The 24,912-nt window shown below is 36.3% G+C and overlaps 2 long non-coding RNA genes across 2 annotated transcripts; one reads left to right on the top strand and one right to left on the bottom strand.

Annotated features, from left to right (window-relative positions):
* Window positions 1-10,753: 10,753 nt before the first annotated feature.
* Window positions 10,754-21,325, top strand: LOC125020782. The gene is made up of 3 exons (XR_007114264.1): window positions 10,754-10,798; window positions 10,990-11,047; window positions 21,163-21,325. It is a non-coding gene; the product is annotated as an uncharacterized LOC125020782 (long non-coding RNA).
* LOC125020779 lies at window positions 14,802-16,179 on the bottom strand. Its single transcript, XR_007114260.1, has 3 exons — window positions 16,045-16,179; window positions 15,613-15,777; window positions 14,802-14,945 (listed from the first exon to the last, which is right to left on the bottom strand). It is a non-coding gene; the product is annotated as an uncharacterized LOC125020779 (long non-coding RNA).
* Window positions 21,326-24,912: the final 3,587 nt, after the last annotated feature.

The following is a 24,912-nucleotide window of genomic DNA, read 5'->3' as shown; positions in this document are numbered from 1 at the left end:
CTATTTTTTTTGTTTTGCCAGCAATGTTGGCAAAGTTTTGAAATGATGTGTAGCTTATTGTAATATTTGTAATAAAGTAAAGTTTAATAAAGAATTTGGTACATAATCAAGTGTTGTGTTTACTGTCAGTGTAAACATGAACTAAAACGAAAGAACAATGCTGTTTAATCTCGTCATTAGTCTAGGTTTATGATTAGTAACTGTCCCTTGAGTCATAGCAGAGCTCATGGTTAAGATGTGGACGATCTGGAATAACTGACAGGTTGAATAATTGAGTTGTAAATATTGCAGTAAGTATCACTGGCCACATGATGGGGTCAACGAGACATCATCAAGTCCCTCTGGGTGTTAATAGTGTCTCAGTTTTCCTTCTCTGTTCACCAATAATGTAGAGGGCACTTGGCAAAGGCCTTCTTTTTATTTCAGTACTATAAGAAGCTGAACTAACATCAAACACACAAGTAAAGTATGTGTATGCACAATTAAGCTTATCAGGTTAATGCTTCAGTGGACCACATGGGTCAGCTTTTAGTCCACATCAGTGATGCTTGGATGCCCTTGACCCTGTAGCACGTTCTCTGGATGTGGGAATTAAGACAAAAATGAACTAAATATCAGTCAGAACATGATGCCTAATTAATTAATATTATATAGGTCCACCTTTACAGCCAAAACTACCCTGACCTGTAGAGACACAGACCTTTCAAAGGTGTGCCTTGGTCTTTGGCCATAAGACCAAGGCAGCAAGTTCTGTACGACACTTAAACTATCACTTGGGGATTAATAAAGCCTAAGTTGTGAGGTGGGGCCGCCATGAATTGGACTTATCTGTCCAGCACAACCCGCAGATGGCTGCAGATCTATGAGGCTTGCACTCCAAGATTTGGAGTTTAACTGCTTTCCTCAAACCACTCTTGATCCACTGTTGCAGGGCACATAGTTGAGTCGACTTTACTGCTGTGCAATGACGCTTTAAGCAGGAAGTCAACTAATCGCTGATCATGTGACAGCAACAAAACTGACAGCTATAGGCTGTGTATTTCTGCAGCGCACAATATTAATAACCACATGCGTTTAAGATCAGTTCTGTTGTGTTCGATTAGTTGACGTTGTTGCTGTGGTTGTAGAGTGAGTTTTCTGCAGCACCCAGCAATAACAACATCAGTATTAACAGATCTACTCTGTAGTACCAATGTCTGTTTTAGCTGGGTTCTGCCTAAGGCTTCAGAGAATACACTATGGATATGGTAGTGACAACATAACACATGTTGTCAAACAGTGACAACAGTATCTTTAAATCAGAAAACAACATGTGCAAAGTGTCGTACTTCCATTCTCCTCTGTAAATAACAAGAATTTACTGGCACATTTCCCTCATCTGCTCTCTCAAAATTACTGCAACATTTGCAGACATTTTTCACATTCACTGACAATTCAGAGTGACTTCACATTACAAACATACTTCCATTTGTCTGCATGGCCTGTGTCCACTGACGTTCTGGAATTAATATATTAATTTTGCAAAATGAATGGCATATTTAACACCAACAAACAAGCTGGTTCTACCTTCAATAAATTCACTCAACTCATGTGAACTTATATGCCACAATCTACTAAAGTAAGATGATCACATAAATGTGTTGAGACCAGATGTGCAAAATGTATTTCTAAATGTGAAGTCACAATTTATTGAAAAATGGATGGCATACTCGATCCCCAATATGTTCCCCGGGCGCACCCACCAGAGGGGTACACATTACTGTGTGTGAACAAATGGATGGGTCAAACAGCAGGACAGAATTTCCCCTCGGGGATAAATATAGTATATCAAAATCCAAAAAAAAAAAAAAGTCCAGCTGACCTTGTTCAGCACTTTTAGATTACCATGACCTGGATGACTGAGAACCTTCACAGACCCAACCAAAAGATGACAACCACAGTTCAAATGCAGCGAGTGTCGACTAAAACCACATATTTGAAAGGGCCTTTGTGAAACCAGGGAGTTTTAAACTGTACCTCCACTATACAGCATGAAGTTAGTATGAGGTTTTAATGGCAATTTATTTCATGGTTGTGTAAATACCTTACATCTATATAAACAGAACTAAACTGTAACTTCATAAATTTGGTATTTGAGACAAGGCCCTCCAGTCTACGATACTGCAACCATATCGACTGTAGCTTTCTTTTGTTTTAATATACCCACCTCTGGGCTTTTACCCTTTGTCTTTACAGCTAAATATATACACTGGCCTCATACTGTGGCTGAGACAGACACCGAGTGGAAAAAGCTGTGGTTTTAACACACACCATCGCACATTAGGGTTTTCAAATACATACTTCCTTTTAGTTTGCTCCAACAAACTTTGATATGCAGACTATAGAGTAAAAGCGTGACTTGAAAATAAAGTATGTTCTATTGATATTTAAAGTCCATCTACATCTAGATATTGATAGAAGCACATGACAGACGTCATATAGTGGACGTTATCTGGATTAAGAAGTGTATCAGATCTGCCTGATAAAGCTGTGCAATGCAACATTCTAATAATTAGAATATTTCATATTTAATGAGCCTCTAATGGGAGCTACTTTAGGCTTCAGAGAATACACAATGAAACACATGAAAGCTGGAGTCAGTGACATGCAGACTGTTGTATGATAAAACACTAACTTTAAATTAGAAAACAATGTGTAGAAAGTCTACTTCCATGCTCCATAGAAAATAACAGAAGGAATATAACTCTCACTGGCACATTTCCCTCGTCTGCTGGAAGTAATAACTTCACATTCACTGAGAATAATTCATGATAATAATACATTAATAATAGTGATTTTCTAAGGTGAAATTAGGCCACTGACTCCTTGAACATTTATTCATCATAAATGTTAAGTGTCAGATGCACAAAATATCTTTTCTAAATGTCACATACAGTCACCTACTGTTAAAAATAAAGTGTATGAGATTAAAGAACGATACGTGAATCTAAATTAGATTGACAGTTAAGTATCTCAGACGTAGTTCAGTGAAACTAAATAACCGCTTCCTCAGTTCTCAACACACCACAACACAAATAGAATAGGTACAGTACACGACCCTGCTGTCAGAGGAGAAGTCAGAGGACAGTTGATAAGACACATAGAAGACTTCATACTGAAGGTGAGTGACTTTACCTAAAGAATGAAGAAAGTGCAGAATTTCATTAGTTTAAAATGTAAAATCCTGACATTTATCATGACCAGATATGTAAAAATGACTTAACAATTATGATTAGAAATAAAATCTTAACAAATGTTAGCTTTGAATTTTCAGTCATTATCTGTGTTCAAACTGAGGCTTTGACAAATTATTAGTAACATTTAGCAAATATCATTAATATTTATGAAAATATAGAAACATTGTTCTCAACAACCTGTCCTGAAGGTTTTATAGTTTAACAGTGATATGACATTGTGTTTAGTGAATGCTGCATTTTTATTTTATTTAATTTTTTTAAAGATTTTATCGACCGTCCATTTTTTGTATTATCATTTATGTTTTATTAGTTCTTATATACATATCATTTGCATGTTTGGAATCAATCACTAACTCAAATCAAATGTGGTGTAAAGTGCAGTTTGAGCCTGGCTGTACATCTAAACAATACAAACCTATTGTCTCTGCTTATGTAAAGCAAAGTAAAACAACTAATATTACTGTAACTATACATCAGAAAAGCTACTGTTGCATGTTAAATGCACATTACAAGCCAAGTATTTCAGAAACCACTGGCCCTCAAAAACATCTACCAGGAATCTTTTGTTCCCTCCGCCATAACCACTCTGAATAATATTAAATAGGCCTTGCAGTCTGTTGTTGGTTTTTGGATGTGTGTCCTTTATTATGTGTGTCTATGTATGTATGTATATATGTGCCTGTTGAGCCCTGTCAAAGAGGAATTTCTGCCACCATCTGGGCCAGACAACAAAGCTTTATCTGAACTTATCACATTTTTTATTTTATACTTATATTTTTATTGTCTAAAACACATGGAACTTGCAGACTGCAGCTCATTGAAAATCCTAATTAATAAACTTGATAATGGCCTCTGTTCAACTTCACATTAAATGTACATGTGAAAGTACGAGTACATAAAAATGTGTTTAGTGCGTCGGTATATTTAGCTAAGTGTAAATGACTCATTCTTCAATTCTCTTCTCAGAAGAAGCAAACAACAAAAATACAACACATCAACGAGTTGCGAGTGAGAAACTTAGCGCCCAGATAATAATCTACAAAGAAGACGTCACGTTGTAAATGTGGTGAGTGACCGTTTTACATTTGCTGATCCTAACACTGCTGTGCATGAAAAGTCTTGTATTTTAAATTGTATCTACGTTGTTTTGTGACATGTTTAGTTTAACTGAAATAAAGCTCTGCGTGGTAGTCCACTACAGAAACCACATATGACTCCATGCAACTTTAGAATGATGAACTCATTCTGTCTCAGCAGAAAATGATTTGGATCTACATGATCATCTCATCTCTGGCAACTGCAGCTCTTTCAGAAGGTACAATTCAGCTTTTAAGTTTGCACTGATATTAATATCTGGATATTAAAATGTTGAGGCATTAAAAGTTCTATTGAAGGTTATCATGATTTATTATGACTGGATGATTGCTGAAGATCAGACTTTTGATGGAATGTAGTCGAGTTTATTCAGTCATTCACTCAAGATTTGTTGAAGTGATCATGTTGAAGTGATTTTCTCCTGGAAATGTCTGATAACAGATAGAAATAGACTGAATACATACACAGAGTGAACTTGTGGCTGTGAATTACTGTATAGTTACCGTCGTGGTAGAAAGCTGCATATTATCCTCACATTTACCTGGAAACCATCAACCATTGTTTTACCTTCTCTATTGAAATTAAATACTAAATATACACCACAAAAAAAATTAATTTGTATTTTGTTTGTATTTTGTTCCTATCAGGTTCTGTAGAATGCAACTTAACTAAACCTACTATAACAACCCAACAGTGTTTTGGAAAACTTGGAGAGCCGCTGATGTTTCACCTACCGACTTCAACTACAAGAATGGCTTTGAAAAAGAATAGTGATATAATTTTTAGGTTAGTCAATAATATAGACCTAACAGACACCAACAGCAAAAAGGACAAAAGAATGACGTTTTTCAACAATAGAACATTGAAGCTCAACAAGGCATCAAAGGAAGATTCTGGAGATTACCTGCTGGAAACATTTGATTCCACCACTGGCCTATCTGTCCATATAATCCACATCCACGTAGAAATACAAGGTAAGACAAAAAACTTGAATTGTATTTCATTCACATCCAATTTAATGGAAATTAGCTGGTTAATGGGCCAATTTGCATATTTTATATATGTACATATTTCATCATCACTGTGTTTTGATGAGAAAATGAATTAAATGTTTCACTGGAGCATTAATTGAAACATATATACTGTAAAGATTTTCAGAGTTGACAGTGGATTTTGATCATATGTTTGTCTTCCAGCTCCTGTGTCTAAACCAGCTGTGTCTCAGACATGTTTGTCACCAGAACAGATGAAGGTCAGCTGCTCCTCTGAGGGAGATGGAGCAGAGATCATTTTATCTTTGGACAATAACTTATTGATTCACAGCGGAGCTACAGAAAAACACAATATTACCGTCAGTTTAAACGGTCAGATGACAGGAAACCTGATGTGTGATGTTCAAAACAACGTCAGCAGAGAACAAACAGTCATCCAGCTCACAAGATGTTCAGTTAATAAATTAATTTTCTAGACAGAAAGTATGTATCGTCATCAGACTATTAGTCATGTAGTTAAGCTGGCCATGCGACCTATATTCAGAAGCGACTTATATATCAAAAATATAGTCTACGCTATGACCACAATCTTCATCTTCCTCATGTGCTGTTCTCCTGGCTGCACTGTGACCTGGGTCTCTGTCTCTGTAGCGCTTCACTCCCAGTCAATTCAGAGTATTTTAACAGCGTTTTTCTGTGGTCCATCAGTTTGCTCAAGGCGATGGACTTGTTTCTTTTTTTGTTTGTTTTTTTGACCTGGCCTGTAGTAGGCTATATCGTTTAAACAAAGCCCCGGCCATTAGCCTATATGAGACCCGGCTATTAATTAAATGTTTGAAAAATAAATGCAACTTGTAGACCAGTGCGACTTATATATGTTTTTTTCCTCTTCATGACATATTTTTTGACAGATGCCACTAATACTCCGGTGCAACATATAGTCCAGAAAATACGGTAGATGATTTCACTGCCTAATCTGTGATAATGTTTGTATTTTCTAGGTAACATCTCTTCTCATCTCTCTCCTTTGACTGTGGCTCTGATATCAAGTGTGGCCATTCTACTTCTCCTTTTGGCTGTGATTCTTGGAATCAAACGTTTCAACAAGACAATGAGCAACAAGACACCACGAAACAAGACAACAAGCCCTGTGACCGTTAGTAAAGGTGAGAGATGCAGTAAAAGCTCTACTGATTATCAGGTCATTGACCTTCAGGCTCACTAAGACCCATACTGATATTTAACTGTAAAATTGTAAAATACGTACAGTGAACATTTTGAAAATCATGCTGGTGTTAGTTCATTAGTGTTGTTACTATTCTGTGTTATGACAGTTTAAAACATGGATTATGGAAGATAAATTTAAACAGTTTCAACTTCTTTCAGATGATGTTGAAGATGAGATAATCTACTCAGATGTTAAAGTGATGACGGCTGCAAGTAAGACCAGACACAACTGACTTTAAAATCCAACTTCATTTTCTCCTGAAACATCTTTTCATGTGACCTAGATATGAATACTATCTGAACATTATTACTGTGTTTACAGGTGAAGGTGTCTCTAGTTTAAGAAGAGTCAAACATTAACCTTAGGCTCATAGTTTAAAAAGTTTTCTAATTGGTTTTTCATTCGTTGTTGTAACCTTAAAACACACATGAATTACAAACCAGTTTTACAGATGCTAAATCATGTGACATCAATGTGTACCTATATAAAGTAGATCAGAGGTCAACTAGAAAGTGATGCTACATTTCACATTACACACATTAAATCTACTACAGTTACACAGCATCCATCCACGATGCATCACTGCTAATTCTTAATGCCTTAAAGCTCAGGTCCACTGTTCTTACAGTATATATACACTTTTAATATTAGGTCTTTGTGCACAGGTAGTGGCTAGCAAATAACCACTTCCTTGATTCATCTGAAAAAAAAGAGAACAAACAGAAAAAACAAACTCACACCTGCTGCTCAGAAATTTCATTTTCTTTAAGAGCTGAAAGACGACAACCACAGTTCATATGCAGCGAGTGTCGACTAAAACCACATATTTGAAAGGGCCTTTGTGAAACCAGGGACTTTTAAACTGAACCTCCACTATACAGCATGAAGTTAACATGAGGTTTTAATGGAAATTTATTTTCATGGTTGTGTAAATAACTTCTTACATCTATATAAACATTAACAGCAAATAATAATGTATAATGATGTATTTAGTTATGTTACAATTCATTATTATCAGATCAACAATATTTCCATAATGCATGTTGTGGTTTAACATAAATTATATCCATTAATTTTTGTACATGATGTTTCAGAGAAACAGTTACTGTGGACCTGTATGTATTTTCATATGTATGTAAATATTTCATCCATATTTAGGAAAAAATATTCAAAATGAACATGAAACTGCAAAATCTACTAAAACATTCTTGCATTTGCATTTTACTAATTAGCAACTACTTACTAATTCGTTTTCTTTTTTGTTGTATTTTGGTTAAGTGTTTAAATGATGGGCAACTTATTGTAAGATTTGTCATCAAAGTTTAATAAAGGATTTCGTACATAATGGATGAAACTAGTGTTGTGTTTACTGTCAGTGTAAACAAATATGAAATAAAAAGAAAGGCCAACACTGTTTAAACTCACCATTAGTCTAGGTTTATGATTAGTAACTGTCCCTGGAGACACAGCAGCTCATGGTTAAGATGTGACGATCTGGAATAACTGACAGGTTGAATAATTGAGTTGTAAATAATGCAGTAAGCATCACTGACCACATGATGGGGCCAACAACACAACATCAAGCCCCTCTGGGTGTTAATAGTGTGTCAGTGTTCTTTCTCTCTTCACCAAGACGATTTTGACAGAAACAAGGCCCTTGATTCTAATCAGTAATGTAGAGGGCACTTGGTAAATGCCTCTTTTTATTTCAGTACTATAAGAAGATGACAAACTCACATCAAAAGCACAAGTAAAGTACGAGTATGCACAATCAAGCTTATCAGGTTAATGCTTCAGTGGACCACATGGGTCAGCTTTTAGACCACATCAGTGATGCTTGGATGCCCTTGACCCTGTAGCACGTTCTCTGGATGTGGGAATTAAGACAAAAATGGACTAAATATCAGTCAGAACATGATGCCTAATTAATTAATATTATATAGGTCCACCTTTACAGCCTAAACTACCCTGACCAGTAGAGACAAGGACTCCACTAAACCTTTAAAGGTGTGTTTTGTTCTTTGGCCACAAGACTTTAGCAGCAGATCCTTAAAGTCCTGTATTACACCTGAACTATCACTTGGGGATTAATAAAGCCTAAGTTGTGAGGTGGGGCCTCCATGAATTGGACTTATCTGTCCAGCACAACCCACAGATAGCTGCCGATCTGTGGAGCTTGTAACTGTGGAGGTAAAAACTGCGTCCCTCAAACCACTCTTGATCCACTGTTGCAGGGCACATAGTTGAGTGGACTTTACTGCTGTGCACTGATACTTTAAGCAGGAAGTCAACTAGTCACTGATCACGTGACAGCAACAACACTGACAGCTATAGGCTGTGCATTTCTGCAGTGCACAATATTAATAAGTGCATGTGTTTATGATCAGTTCTGTTGTGTTCTATTAGTTGACGTTGTTGCTGTGGCTGTAGAGTGAGTTTTCTGTCCTTGATGTCAGTGAACGCACCATGCAAGTGACTGAAATTATGCTACGACCGACAGCCGACTGTGTTCAAGCTTCAATTACCTCACAGAAAAGTCCCTGTAGCTTAATTTGTGTGAAACACTACAATATGTATTTAGGTCAAGAATATAGATTTAACTGTTACAAAGCATTACTTTCTACAAAGCTTATATATGTGATATCATCAGCTACTCAACGTCAGCCCCTACAAAATACCATAACATATATAACCCACCCATTGGCTGGTGTAACAATAACGAGAAAGTCAGTGTTATTCACTTCTGGACTGATGTCTGGAGTTCTTTACAGCTACTACCAGAGAACTAGAGATACAAGCTGGAGGCCTTGTAGGAAACATTTCTGACCACATGGTGGAGCCAAACACTTCATATAACAGGGAGACCCAGCATTAACAACATCAGTATTAACAGATCTACTCTGTAGTACCAATGTCTGTTTTAGTTGGGTTATACTTAAGGCTTCAGAGAATACACTATGGATATGATAGTGACAACTTAACACATGTTGTCAAACAGTGACAACAGTATCTTTAAATCAGAAAACAACATGTGCAAAGTGTCATACTTCCATTCTCCTCTGTAAATAACAAGAATTCACTGGCACATTTCCCTCATCTGCTCTCACTATTAACTTACTGCGAATTGCAGACTTTTTTTTCACATTCACTGACAATTCACAGTGACTTCACATTACAAACATACTTCCAATTGTCTGCATGGCCTATGTCCACCGACGTTAACTGGAATTAACATATTAATTTTGCAAAATGGATGGCATATTTGATCCCCAATATGCTCCCCGGGCGCACCCACCAGAGGGGTACACATAACTGGGTGTGAACAAATGGATGGGTCAAACAGCAGGACAGAATTTCCCATCGGGGATCAATATAGGATATCAAAATCCAAAAAAAAAAAAAGTCCAGCTGACCTTATTCAGCACTTTTTAGATTACCATGACCTGGATGACTGAGAACCTTCACAGACCCAACCAAAAGATAACAACCACAGTTCATATGCAGCGAGTGTTGACTAAAACCACATATTTGAAAGGGCCTTTGAGAAACCAGGGACTTTTAAACTGTACCTCCACTATACAGTGATATGACATTGTGTTTAGTGAATGCTGCATTTTTATTTTATTTAATTTTTTTTAAAGATTTTATTGACTGTCAATTTTTTGTATCATCATTTCTGTTTTATTAGTTATTATATACATATAATTGCATTTTCGGAATCTATCACTAACTCAAATCAAATGTGGTGTAAAGTGCAGTTTTAGCCTGGCTGTACATCTAAACAATACAAACCTATTGTCTCTGCTTATGTGAGAAATAAAACATAGAAGGAACGAGCCCTTGAAAACTAGTCTGACAATCAAGTTTCTCTCTGTCATTTAACATTTCATCTAAAAAACAAGGAAACAACTCATTGTAGTCTGACACATTTTAACCAGTTTTAGAGATTACAGATTTTTCAACCCGAGCAAAGTATAACAACTAATATTACTGTAACTATACATCAGAAAAGCTACTGTTGTATGTTAAATGAACATTACAAGCCACATTAGATGTACATGTGAAAGTACGAGTACATAAAAATGTGTTTAGTGCGTCGGTATATTTGGCTAAGTGTAAATGACTCATTCTTCAATTCTCTTCTCAGAAGAAGCAAACAACAAAAATAGAACACATCAACGAGTTGTGAGTGAGAAACTTAGCGCCCAGATGATAATCTACAAAGAAGACATCGCTTTGTAAATGTGGTGAGTGACCGTTTTACATTTGCTGATGCTAACGCTGCTGTGCATGAAAAGTCTTGTATTTTAAATTGTATCTACAGTGTTTTGTGACATATGTAGTTTAACTGAAATAAAGCTCTGCGTGGTAGTCCACTACAGAAACCACATATGACACCATGCAACTTTAGAATGATGAACTGATTCTGTCTCTGCAGAAAATGATTTGGATCTACATGATCATCTCATCTCTGGCAACGGCAGCTCTTTCAAAAGGTACAATTCAGCTTTTAAGTTTGCACTGATATTAATATCTGGATATAATAATGTTGAGGCATTAAAAGTTCTATTGAAGGTTATCATGATTTATTATGACTGGATGATTGCTGAAGCTCAGGCCTTTGATGGAATGTAGTCGAGTTTATTCAGTCATTCACTCAAGATTTGTTGAAGTGATCATGTTGAAGTGATTTTCTCCTGGAAATGTCTGATAACAGATGATGTTTCACCTACCGACTTCAACTAAAAAATGGACTTTGAAAAAGAATAAGAGAGTCATTTTTTGGTTTCCTGATTATCTTGATGCAGTGGATAGGAATAACAAAAAGAACATAAGAATATCATTTCTCAAGAATGGAACATTGAAGCTCAACGAGGCATCAAAGAAAGATTCTGGAGATTACCTGCTGGAAACACATGATTCAACTACTGGTGAACTCCTGCATAACATGAACATACATGTAGAAATACAAGGTAAGACAAAACAATTGAATTGTATTTCATTCACATCTAATTTAATGGAATGTAGCTGGTTAAAGGGCCAATTTGCATATATTATATATGTACATATTTCATCATCACTGTGTTTTTGATGAGAAAATGAGTTAAATGTTTCACTGAAGCATTAATTGAAACATATATACTGTAAAGATTTTCAGAGTTGACAGTGGATTTTGATCATGTTTATCTTCCAGCTCCTGTGTCTCAACCAGTTGTGTCTCAGACATGTTTGTCACCAGAACAGATGAAGGTCAGCTGCTCCTCTGAGGGAGATGGAGCAGAGATCATTTTATATTTGGACAATAACTTATTGATTCACAGCGGAGCTGCAGAAAAACACAATATTACCGTCAGTTTAAACGGTCAGATGACAGGAAACCTGATGTGTGATGTTCAAAACAACGTCAGCAGAGAACAAACAGTCATCCAGCTCATAAGCTGTTCCAGTTCAGGTATTATTCATAGTATTCCAAGAAATCATTCATTATCATGTGACCACTGTATGTATGTGATATCAGTACCTTATTTGGATTTCCATTCATATTTTTCAGGTAATAACTGTCCCGTTTCTCTTGTGAGAGCAAGTGCTGCTGCTCTTCTGCTCCTTTCGTCTCTGTTTCTTCTTCTCAGTTGCAAATATTTAAAGTCAAGAAGATCCATGACAGTTAAGTATGGTAAAAGATAAATCTACTCCCCATTCTCATGTCTCACTGCCTTATACTCATGTACTGATTATTTTTGCATTTTCTTCATAAATATTTTCAATGATCTCTTTTTACTTCTGTCAGATGTAGCTGAAGATGAATCACCTACTCAGACTAATGAAGAAGAACAAGACCCCATTCCTACATCTTCATCCAGCAGCTCTCTTTAGCCTTAATCACTAATCCTAATCTTAACGTTGGCCATCAAATGAGATGTTTCCATGATCAGCTGAAAAGATTTAGTCTCCCCCTTAACCACAGGTAGGTATCCAAACGTTAATAGAAATTAGACGGTTATATGACTTTAATAGCACTTTAAGAACAGGTATATAGGTAGAAGAATATGTAGAAAAGATGCTATATAAAAGCGAGACCATTTACCATTTACAGGTAGTGGCTAGCAAATAACCACTTCCTTGATTCATCTCAAAAAACAAGACAAGAGGACTCACACATGCTGCTCAGAAATTCTGTTGTCTTCACCAACCAAAAGACGACAACCACAGTTCATATACAGCAAGTGTCGACTAAAACCACATATGTGAAAGGGCCTTTGTGAAACCAGGGACTTTTAAACTGTACCTCCACTATACAGCATGAAGTTAACATGAGGTTTCAATGGCAATTTATTTTCATGGTTGTGTAAATAACGTCTTACATCTGTATAAACATTAACAGCAATGATACGAAGAGAAAAATTATTGATGTATAATTGAGCAGCATTTTTTTTCTACTCACTATCAAACTGTGTATAATAGTTTTGATTTTAACCTCCCGGTAACATGTTCAGTTATATTTGATTTTATTATCAATATTTAATGTGTGTTGTGATTTGATTAGTAAATAACTCATGTTCATCATAATTATATACTATATATTGTATAAAGTATATATATGAATATTGTACATCATGTATTTGAGAACCAATAAATGTCGACCTGTTTGTGTTTTTATGTGTATGTAAATATTTAGTCCATATTTAGGAAAAATGATCAGAGTGAACATGAAGCTGCAGAATCTACTTAAACATTTATGCACTTGGTCCAAAATAAGTTATTTTACAAATTAATATTATTATTAAAGTTTTGAAATGATGTGTAGCTGTTCCTTCAGTCGTGGTCATGTCATGGTAGTATATTAGTTATATTAGCTGATATAAATCTAATTTTGAGTTTTGAATCGAAGTTCTCAAACAAACCAAGGTCTCACACACACTGGAGACATGCAGTATTATTACCAGGTCTTTGTTAAGTCTTTATATTCAACTTTGTAGTTAAAAAGTCAAAATGCTATCGTGCGAGACAGATCTGATGCACAATTATCCATCAGTTACTAACGGAGAGGAGGAGCTGAAGGCCTGCTAGCGTTTCTATTTTTGTTTTTTTTTAGCGTTCAGATGAAAGCAGAATTACTCAAATGTAAAAATCTTCTTATTCATTTAATACTACGTTGATTTACTGAATTCCTACTGTCATGTCAAAGGCACTGACATGATAACCTCCTGTCCCTTCGTATATTAGTCAGTAAGAAACTAAGACATTTTTTTTGTGCGTGTATGCAGCAAAAATGCAGTCTTGTGCTGTGTAGCCACCGCTAAAGCTGGGGAACAATCGTCTGGATAGGCGGGGGAAGAAGAAGGAAGAGGGGGAAGAAGGGGGAAGAAGGAAAAAGAAGGAAAAAGAAGGAAAAGAGAGGAAATTTTGAAAAAATGGAAGGAGCCTGTAGTTATTTGTGTCTCTGCTGTCCATCACAAGTAAAAGCACACATATTCTGGTCTATTAATTTGAGAAATCTAACCAAACATGACACTTAACTGCAGAAAAGCATAGGAGGCTCTTGACCCAAAGGTCGCCGGTTCGATTCCACCATTGGAACATGAGGCCTTTAACAGAGACTACTACGAAGTGTTATCACATGTACCTAAATGTACTTTTATAGTCATTTTAATATTTCTGAATGAAGTACTGCAACAATGTTATCGTTTTCTATGAGTGAGTTTGCATTTTACAGTAAAAAATTAAGACAGTCACTGAAATGTAACAAATTTATTACAAATTTCACACACACACTCACAAACACGTGTGTTAAAGTTAAAAAACAAAATAGAACAGCAGCAAATTAAGACTTTTTTTCTTTTAAAATTATTTACATTATATACATATTGACAAAGACTGTCACATCATGTTTTTTCCATGAGAGAAGTCGCTGGTGGAAAATAGCTCAGGAGTGAGGACCTGATGGTATATGAGGGATGACTCTGGTGGATCATACCACAGTTTCAGGTCTTTGAAAAGACACTGGTCTTTCCACAGGGCTGCTGAAATGTCTTTAGCAGCTTTGTGGGCAGCCAAGCAGCGTCTGAAACAGGTGCGATCCCCACATTTTTAGGCAATGGCAGAGGGGGTTCCTGGGGAGACACAGGAGGAGGTTGCAGATAACACTTAATAAAAATAAAATAAAATAAAATACGGTAAGTTAAATACAGAGATATGATAACAATCTACTCAAGAGCAGCTCCTGTGTAGTAGAGTATGTTCTTACAGCTGTAGCAGTGGAGGGCAGAATGGAAGAAGCTGGGCTTGATACAGGAACAGGAGAAGGAGGAAGAGACACAGGAGAAACAGTCTGTGTCCAGGTGGTGACACTTTTCTTTTTGTGGGGCTTGTGATGGGGCTGGATACATCAGAGGTCTGAGGGAATGAAGGCACAGTTCACATTATATGATGACCGTAGATGCTAATGAATGAATGAATCTATCATTATTGGCACAGCCGTCAATAAAACCAAATCAATTAAACATGGAATGAAAGCATGAAAGCCCCACTATAGTTACTGCTACATGAAAACAATAACAGTGTACCAGTGTATTTATTAAATCAAAGTCTATCTATGTATCATTCTCTTTACTTTACATGAGTGAATGCTTCCCAGCCAAACTTAAGTTTGGCTTTAACATGGCACCATGAGAGCCACCAAACCATGGCTTTGTAAACTGACAAAAAGAAAAAAATGACCTTAACTGGGACATTTTTTATAGTTGAGTATATTAATAATCTCCTTTCATCTCATCTTCCGTATAACTTAATCCTGCACTAGGGTCGTGGGGGTTGCTGGAGCCTATCCCAGCTGACATCGGGCGAGAGGCGGGGTACACCCTGGACAGGTCACTAGTCTATCACAGGGCTAATGCAGAGACAAACAACCATTCACACTCACACTCACACCGAGGGTCAATTTAGAGTCACCAATCAGCCTAACGAGCATGCGTTTGGAGGTGGGAGGAAGCTGGAGTTATATTAATAATAATTCTAATAATAATAATGTAAATATCAGCACCAGTAAATCCTCATTACTTACTGATGCCAAGGTTCACCACTAGCTGATCACAACCATCCTTTGGTGGTGGTGGTGAACCTGCAGGTAGAGTCCTGGCTGTAGCGTCTCACCAGGTGAAGGCCCTGGCTGCTGTTCCACTGTACATGAGGTTCCTGGATGCACTGAGACAAGGAGCGAACTGGAAGGCTACAGGTTCACAGACAAGATAAAAAAAAAATTGTAATACAACAGAATTCAACACCAGCACATCATAAGAGACTTCAGATACGTTCTTTACATGAAAACCACATTTACAGCTCGGTGCACCTCCAAACAGTGACATCTGTCCCTCATCTGCACTGGGCATTTATCAATCTCTATGTTTGACAGCGAATAAGAAGGTGTTCCCTTTAAATATGTCATAGCTTTACATTTAATATGATACACATATCACTCTGTCCTGTCCAGGTTTACCTTCAGACATAGATCATGCCACTTCTTCTGCCGAGGTGCTGGTCTGTTTACTGCCTCAGAGGCCAAACGCCTGATATCCACTCCTCCTCTCCCATGGCCTTATGTTTTTTTTTTGTTTGGAAGTCATCTGCTATTAACAGGAAAATGATATTTATACCAATACAGCTAATATTTGCTCATGACACAAATATGACCAATGTGCACACTTTTGTAACTTACTAATACACAGATATTTGTGCACACTGTAGGTTCTTACTTGCATACAGTCACACAAACAAACAGCTAATTATAAACTAACAGCAGTAGCCTACATATTATATATTTATGACAACAGAAGTGAATACTAGCTTATTATCTACTAGTAGCGTACCAGTAGCAGCAATGTAGACAGTAGACAGATTTACTGCCTAACGTTACTGTAGCTTATTATTAACTGGTAACAGTGCATATTCGAGACTTTTGTGACAACAGAAGTAAAAACTTTACAGATTTCATTCATAATGTTATGCTTAAAGTACACAAGAACATACTCTCATACTCTGACGTCATGCTGGGATACTGATAAGAAGTAAGTTACAGTGATAGAGCGTTACTGTACGTTACCGGATGTTACAGTAACGTACGTTGCTGCCGGAGGAAAACGGTCAAGTTTAAACTACAGACGCGATGCAACGTCAAGGTCGTTTCTTTTAATAGTTATTTCTCTCTTTAATATATTATTAATATCTGCCTAGCTACCCGCTAGTTTATTTAATACAACATTAAAGAAGAGCATGTTTACGTTTTGCGATGAATGAAAACTTAACACCGAGCAAGCTAGACAGCTGACGGAATACAATGATATTAGCCACATATTTACCTTTTGTAGTTACAGACAGCTGAAGGTTGGACGTCTTTCCAATCATTCGAGGCGGTAAATTTGAAATGACAGTAGAGGTCTTCTGCGCCTGCGTGAAGGCCGGCCGGTTGAATTTTGGAGATGCGCCGTTGTGATTGGCCGTCGGAAAGATAGAAATGGCGGACCGCGATTTTGGACAATGGCTACGGTGATTGGCCGGAGCAAAGATGGAGAAAGATGGAGACGGAGCGAGGTGATTGGAGGGGAAGATACAGACTATCGCCCTCCCGCCCCGCTACTTACAATTCAACTTGAGATGTGCTGGGACTGAAGAATGTAGCCTTGAGATGGAAGGAAGGCTGGAGCGTATGGGTCAGCTCTTGACCTCGTAACAGATTCACAGGTTTGTGGGAACTGATGAAAAAACGTAAATGAAAATAAAAACAAAAACATTAATCTATGTTAATCTGTGGCACATGATCTGACATTTATATAACTGACATTTTCTTTCTTCACTCATTATTTTATTTCTAGTTCATCATTTCATTTCACTGCTGCTGCACCTGTACACCACATGTGTAAATGAATAATAAACCTGGAATCCTATTAATTAAATCAATGAATGACATGTTTCTTATGCATTCAATGCCATATCAATTCATTCACTGAATAGTTTTATTCATTTACTTTTGATTCTAATCACTTGAATCCTCCTTGGAAATTGATGACCTCTAGCTTTACACTTCAACACATCTCCTAGGTGACATCTGGACGTGTGTGTTATTAGTTACTGCCAAGGAGCTTCTGTAAGATTAAGCTGTAAAAGACCTGTAGGGAACATTTTTGACCACATGATGGAGCCAAAAACTCATCTCATCTTCTGCTACCGCTCATTAGTGATGCAGATGATTCAGCTCTTTGAAGTGAACCACCTGAGCTGGTTCACGTCGTTGGGACACGATTATTTCTTCATTTATTTTCATCTTTTTTTGTCTGTTAAAGCCAAACATGAGTGGTCAAGATGTATGATGGTGTCTGTGTGTTCACAGGGTTGGAGGGAGGAGTTACATGCATTAGAAAGGGTATTAGTAAATTAGTGAAAGAAAACGGAGCAAAGTCTGGACACATTTTAATGTGCTTGATAGTACGAAGGCAGAGTAAAGAGTCTGAGTTAAAACTGAAACTTGAAGTGTGTGAACTCAAGTGCCAAGAAGCCACAAGGACAAAAGGTGTGAAAGGTGAACAAAAAGGGGTTTATTTGGTCAGTAAGTTATACATGAACCACAATTCAACGTCAGGGTGAACCCAGACCAAAATAACAAACTAAACGATTCTAACTGAAAAACAACCATATCTACTGTAGCTTTCTTTTGTTTTAATATCCTCACCTCTGGGCTTTAACCCTTTGTCTTTACAGCTAAATATATACACTGGCCTCATACTGTGGCTGAGACAGACACCGAGTGGAAAAAGCTGTGGTTTTAACACACACCATCGCACATTAGGGTTTTCAAGTACATACTTCCTTTTAGTTTGCTCCAACAAACTTTGATATGCAGACTATAGAGTAAAAAGCGTGACTTGAAAATAAAGTATGTTCTATTGATATTTAAAGTCCATCTACATCTAGATATTGATAGAAGCACATGACAGATGTCATATAGTGGACGTTATCTTGATTAAGAAGTGTATCAGATCTGCCTGATAAAGCTGTGCAACGCAACATTTCATAATTAATAATTTCATAATTTCATATTTAATGAGCCTCTAATGGAAGCTACTTTAGGCTTCAGAGAATACACAATGAAACACATGAAAGCTGGAGTCAGTGTCATGCAGACTGTTGTATGATAAAACACTAACTTTAAATTAGAAAACAATGTGTAGAAAGTCTACTTCCATGCTCCATAGAAAATAACAGAAAGAATATAATACTCTCACTGGCACATTTCCCTCGTCTGCTGGAAGTAATAACTTCACATTCACTACACACTATAAACATATCTTCTCTCTGCATTTGTCTGTGAGAATAATTAATAATCATAATTCATGAATAATAATTCTAAGATGAAATTAGGCCACTGACTCCTTGAATATTTATTCATCATAAATGTTAAGTGTTGAGATCGGATGCATAAAATGTCTTTTCTAAATGTCACACACAGTCACCTACTGTTAAAAATAAAGTGTATGAGATTATAGAACAATACGTGAATCTAAATTAGATCGACAGTTAAGTATCTCAGACGTAGTTCAGTGAAACTAAATAACCACTTCCTCAATTCTCTACACACCACAACACAAATAGAGTAGGTACAGTACACGACCCTGCTGTCAGAGGAGAAAGTCAGAGGACAGTTGATAAGAGACATAGAAGACTTCATACTGAAGGTGAGTGACTTTACTTAAAGAATGAAGAAAGTGCTGAATTTCATTAGTTTAAAATGTAAAATCCTGACATTTATCATGACCAGATATGTAAAAATGACTTAACAATTATGATTAGAAATAAAATCTTAACACATGTTAGCTTTGAATTTTCACTCATTATCTGTGTTCAAACTGAGGCTTTGACAAATTATTAGTAACATTTAGTAAATATCATTAATATTTATAAAAATATAGAAACATTGTTCTCAACAACCTGTCCTGAAGGTTTTATAGTTTAACAGTGATATGACATTGTGTTTAGTGAATGCTGCATTTTTATTTAATTTAATATTTTTAAAGATTTTATTGACTGTCCATTTTTTGTATTATCATTTCTGTTTTATTAGTTCTTATATACATATCATTTGCATGTTCAGAATCAATCACTAACTCAAATCAAATGTGGTGTAAAGTGCAGTTTGAGCCTGGCTGTACATCTAAACAATACAAACCTATTGTCTCTGGTTATGTGAGAAATAAAATAGAAGGAATGAGCCCTTGAAAACTAGTCTGACAATCAAGTCCCTCTCTGTCATTTAACATTTCATCTAAAAAACAAGGAAACAACTCATTGTAGTCTGACACATTTTAACCAGTTTTAGAGATTACAGATTTTTCAACCCGAGCAAAGTATAACAACTAATATTACTGCAACTATACATCAGAAAAGCTACTGTTGTATGTTAAATGCACATTACAAGCCAAGCATTTCAGAAACCACTGGCCCTCAAAAACATCTACCATCTACCTGTAAACATACGCCATAACCACTCTGAATAATATTAAATAGGCCTTGCAGTCTGTTGTTGGTTTTTGGATGTGTGTCCAACAAAGCTTTATCTGAACCTATCACATTTTTATTTTATATTTATTTTTTTATTTATTTTTTTATTGTCTAAACACATGGAACTTGCAGACTGCAGCTCATTGAAATTAAGAAATAAACTTGATAATAGCCTCTGTTCAACATCACATTAAATGTACATGTGAAAGTACAAGTACATAAAAATGTGTTTAGTGCGTCGGTATATTTAGCTAAGTGTAAATGACTCATTCTTCAATTCTCTTGTCAGAAGAAGCAAACAACAAAAATAGAACACATCAACTAGTTGTGAGTGAGAAACTTAGTGTCCAGATAATAATCTACAAAGAAGACATCGCTTTGTAAATGTGGTGAGTGACCGTTTTACATTTGCTGATCCTAACGCTGCTGTGCATGAAAAGTCTTGTATTTTAAATTGTATCTACGTTGTTTTGTGACATGTTTAGTTTAACTGAAATAAAGCTCTGCGTGGTAGTCCACTACAGAAACCACATATGACTCCATGCAACTTTAGAATGATGAACTGATTCTGTTCTCAGCAGAAAATGATTTGGATCTACATGATCATCTCATCTCTGGCAACTGCAGCTCTTTCAAAAGGTACAATTCAGCTTTTAAGTTTGCACTGATATTAATATCTGGATATTAAAATGTTGAGGCATTAAAAGTTCTATTGAAGGTTATGATGATTTATTATGACTGGATGATTGCTGAAGCTCAGACTTTTGATGGAATGTAGTCGAGTTTATTCAGTCATTCACTCAAGATTTGTTGAAGTGATCATGTTGAAGTGATTTTCTCCTGGAAATGTCTGATAACAGGTAGAAATAGATTGAATACATACACAGAGGGAACTTATGGCTGTGAATTACTGTATAGTTACCGTCATGGTAGAAAGCTGCATATTATCCTCACATTTAACTGGAAACTATCAACCATTGTTTGACCTTCTCTTTTAAAATGAAATACTAAATATACACCACGAAAAAAAATAATGTGTATTTTGTTCGTATTTTGTTCCTATCAGGTTCTGTAGAATGCAACTCAACTAAACCTACTGTAACAACCAAACAGTTGGGAAAACTTGGAGAGCCGCTGATGTTTCACCTACCGACTTTAACTACAAAATTTACTTTGAAAAAGAATTGTGATATAATTTTTAGGTTAGTCAATAATACAGACCTAACAGACACCAATAGCAAAAAGGACAAAAGAATGTCATTTCTCAACAATGGAACACTGAAGCTCAATGAGGCATCAAAGAAGATTCTGGAGATTACCTGCTGGAAACATTCAATTCCATACTGGTGAAACTCCTGCATAACATGAACATCCATGTAGAAATACAAGGTAAGACAAAAAAAACTAATTGTGTTTCATTCACATCTAATTTAATGGAAATTAGCTGGTTAAAGGGCCAATTTGCATATATTATATATGTACATATTTCATCATCACTGTGTTTTGATGAGAAAATTAGTTAAATGTTTCACTGAAGCATTCATTGAAACATAATATACTGTAAAGATTTTCAGAACTGACAGTGGATTTTGATCATGTTTTATCTTCCAGCTCCTGTGTCTAAACCAGCTGTGTCTCAGACATGTTTGTCACCAGAACAGATGAAGGTCAGCTGCTCCTCTGAGGGGATGGAGCAGAGATCATTTTATCTTTGGAAAATAACTTATTGATTCCCAGCGGAGCTACAGAAAAAACGATGTTACCGTCACTTTATACGGTCAGATGACAGGAAACCTGATGTGTGATGTTCAAAACAACGTCAGCAGAGAACAAACAGTCATCCATCTCACAAAATGTCAAGATAATAAATTCATTTTCCAGACAGAAAGTATGTACCGTATTTTTCCTGACTCTTAGTCATGTCATCACGTAGTTTAGCTGGCCATGCGACCTATATTCAGAAGCGACTTATATATCAAAAATATAGCCTACGCTATGACCACAATCTTCATCTTCCTCATGTGATGTTCTCCTGGCTGCGCTGTGACCTGGGTCTCTGTCTCCGTAGCGCTTCACTCCCAGTCAATTCAGAGTATTTTAACAGCGTGTTCTGTGGTCCATCAGTTTGCTCAAGGCGATGGAGTTGTTTTTTTGTTTGTTTTTTACCTGGCCTGTAGTAGGCTATATCATTTAAACAAAGCCTCGACCATTAGCCTATATGAGACCCGGCTATTGATTAAATGTTTGAAAAATAAATGCACCTTGTAGACCAGTGCGACTTATATGTTTTTTTCCTAATCTGTGTTAATGTTTGTATTTTCTAGATAACATCTCTTCTCATCTCTCTCCTTTGACTGTGGCTCTGATATCAAGTGTGGCCACTCTACTTCCCCTTTTGGCTGTGATTCTTGGAATCAAACGTTTCAACAAGACAATGAGCAACAAGACACCAAGAAACAAGACAACAAGCCCTGTGACCGTTAGTAAAGGTGAGAGATGCAGTAAAAGCTCTACTGATTATCAAATACGTACAGTGAACTTTTGAAAATAATGCTGGTGTTAGTTCATTAGTGTTGTTAATATTCTGTGGTATGACAGTTTAAAAACATGGATTATGGAAGACACATTTAAACTGTTTCAACTTCTTTCAGATGACGTTGAAGATGAGATAATCTACTCAGATCTTAAAGTGATGACGGCTGCAAGATACATAAGATGCAACTGACTTTAAAATCCAACTTCATTTTCTCCTGAAACATCTTTTCTGACCATTATGAGTCACCTTGTTTGTTCCCTTTGTTAAAACGTACACCAATCAGGCATAACATTATGACCACCTCGCTAATATTGTGCAGATCTCCCTTGTGCCTCCAAACCAGTTGTGGACTCATCATGAGAATGGACATTCGAAAAAGTTCTCACTGGTCCTTTCATGTGACTTAGATATGAATACAAACTGAACATTATTACTGTGTTTACAGGTGAAGGTGGTCTCTAGTTTAAGAAGAGTCAAAACATTAACCTTAGGCTCATAGTTTAAAATGTTTCTCTAATTGGTCTTCATTCATTGTTGTAACCTTAAAGACCACATGAATTACAACCCAGTTTTACAGAGATGCTAAATCATGTGACATCAATGTGTACCTATATAAAGTAGATCAGAGGCCAACTAGAAAGTGATGCTACATTTCACATTACACACATTAAATCTTCTACAGTTACACAGCATCCATCCACGATGCATCACTGCTAATTCTTAATGTCTTAAAGCTCAGGTCCACTGTTCAAACAGTACATATACACTTTTATTATTAGGTCTTTGTGAACAGGTAGTGGCTAGCAAATAACCACTTCCTTGATTCATCTAAAAAAACAAGACAACAAACAGAAAAAAACAAACTCACACCTGCTGCTCAGAAATTCCGTTGTCTTCAACAACTGAAAGACGACAACCACAGTTCATGTGCATATGAGTGTCGACTAAAACTACATATTTGAAAGGGCCTTTGTGAAACCAGGGACTTTTAAACTGAACCTCCACTATACAGCATGAAGTTAACATGAGGTTTTAATGGAAATTTATTTTCATGGTTGTGTAAATAACTTCTTACATCTATATAAACATTAACAGCAAATACAAAGTGTATAATGATGTATTTAGTTATGTTTCAATTCATTATTAGTTCAACAATATTTCCATAATGCATGTTGTGGTTTAACATAAATTATATCCATGAATTTTTGTACATGATGTTTCAGAGAAACAATTAATGTGGACCTCTATGTATTTTTATGCGTATGTAAATATTTTGTCCATATTTAGGAAAAAATATTCAAAATTAACAGGAAAAGGCAAAATCTAGTAAAACATTCTTGCATTTGCATTTTACTAATTAGTAAGTACTTACTAATTCATTCTTTTTTGTTGTATTTTGGTTAAGTGTTTAAATGATGTGTAGCTTATTGTACGATTTGTAATCAAAGTTTAATAAAGAAATTGGTACATAATGGATGAATCTAGTGATGTGTTTACTGCCAGTGTAAACAAATATGAAATAAAAAGAAAGGACAACACTGTTTAAACTCACCATTAGTCTAGGTTTATGATTAGTAACTGTCCCTGGAGACACAGCAGCTCATTGTTAAGATGGAACGATCTGGAATAACTGACAGGTTGAATAATTGAATTGTAAATAATGCAGTAAGCATCACTGGCCACATGATGGGGCCAACGAGACAACATCAAGCCCCTCTGGGTGTCAATATTGTCTCAGTGTTCTTTCTCTCTTCACCAAGACTATTCTGACAGAAACAAGGACCTTGATTCTAATCAATAATGTAGAGGGCACTTAGTAAATGCCTCTTTTTATTTCAGTACTATATGAAGATGATGCACTCACATCAAAAGCACAAGTAAAGTACGAGTATGGACAATCAAGCTTATCAGGTTAATGCTTCAGTGGACCACATGGGTCAACTTTTAGTCCACATGTGCATCAGTGATGCTTGGATGCCCTTGACCCTGTAGCACGTTCTCTGGATGTGGGTATTACGACAAAAGGGGACTAAATATCAGTCAGAACATGATGCCTACTTAATTAATATTATATAGGTCCACCTTTACAGCCTAAAACTACCCTGACCAGTAGAGGCAAGGACTTCACTAGACTTTTAAAGGTTGTGTTTTGGTCTTTGGCCACAAGACTTTAGCAGCAGATCCTTAAAGTCCTGTAAGACACCTGAACTATCACTTGGAGATTAATGAAGCCTAAGTTGTGAGGTGGGGCCTCCATGAATTGGACTTATCTGTCCAGCA

The sequence above is a fragment of the Mugil cephalus genome, chromosome 15 (genome assembly GCF_022458985.1).
Source record: "Mugil cephalus isolate CIBA_MC_2020 chromosome 15, CIBA_Mcephalus_1.1, whole genome shotgun sequence".
In the NCBI taxonomy this organism is placed as follows: Eukaryota; Metazoa; Chordata; class Actinopteri; order Mugiliformes; family Mugilidae; genus Mugil; species Mugil cephalus.
This window is presented reverse-complemented; position numbering and strand designations above follow the sequence as displayed.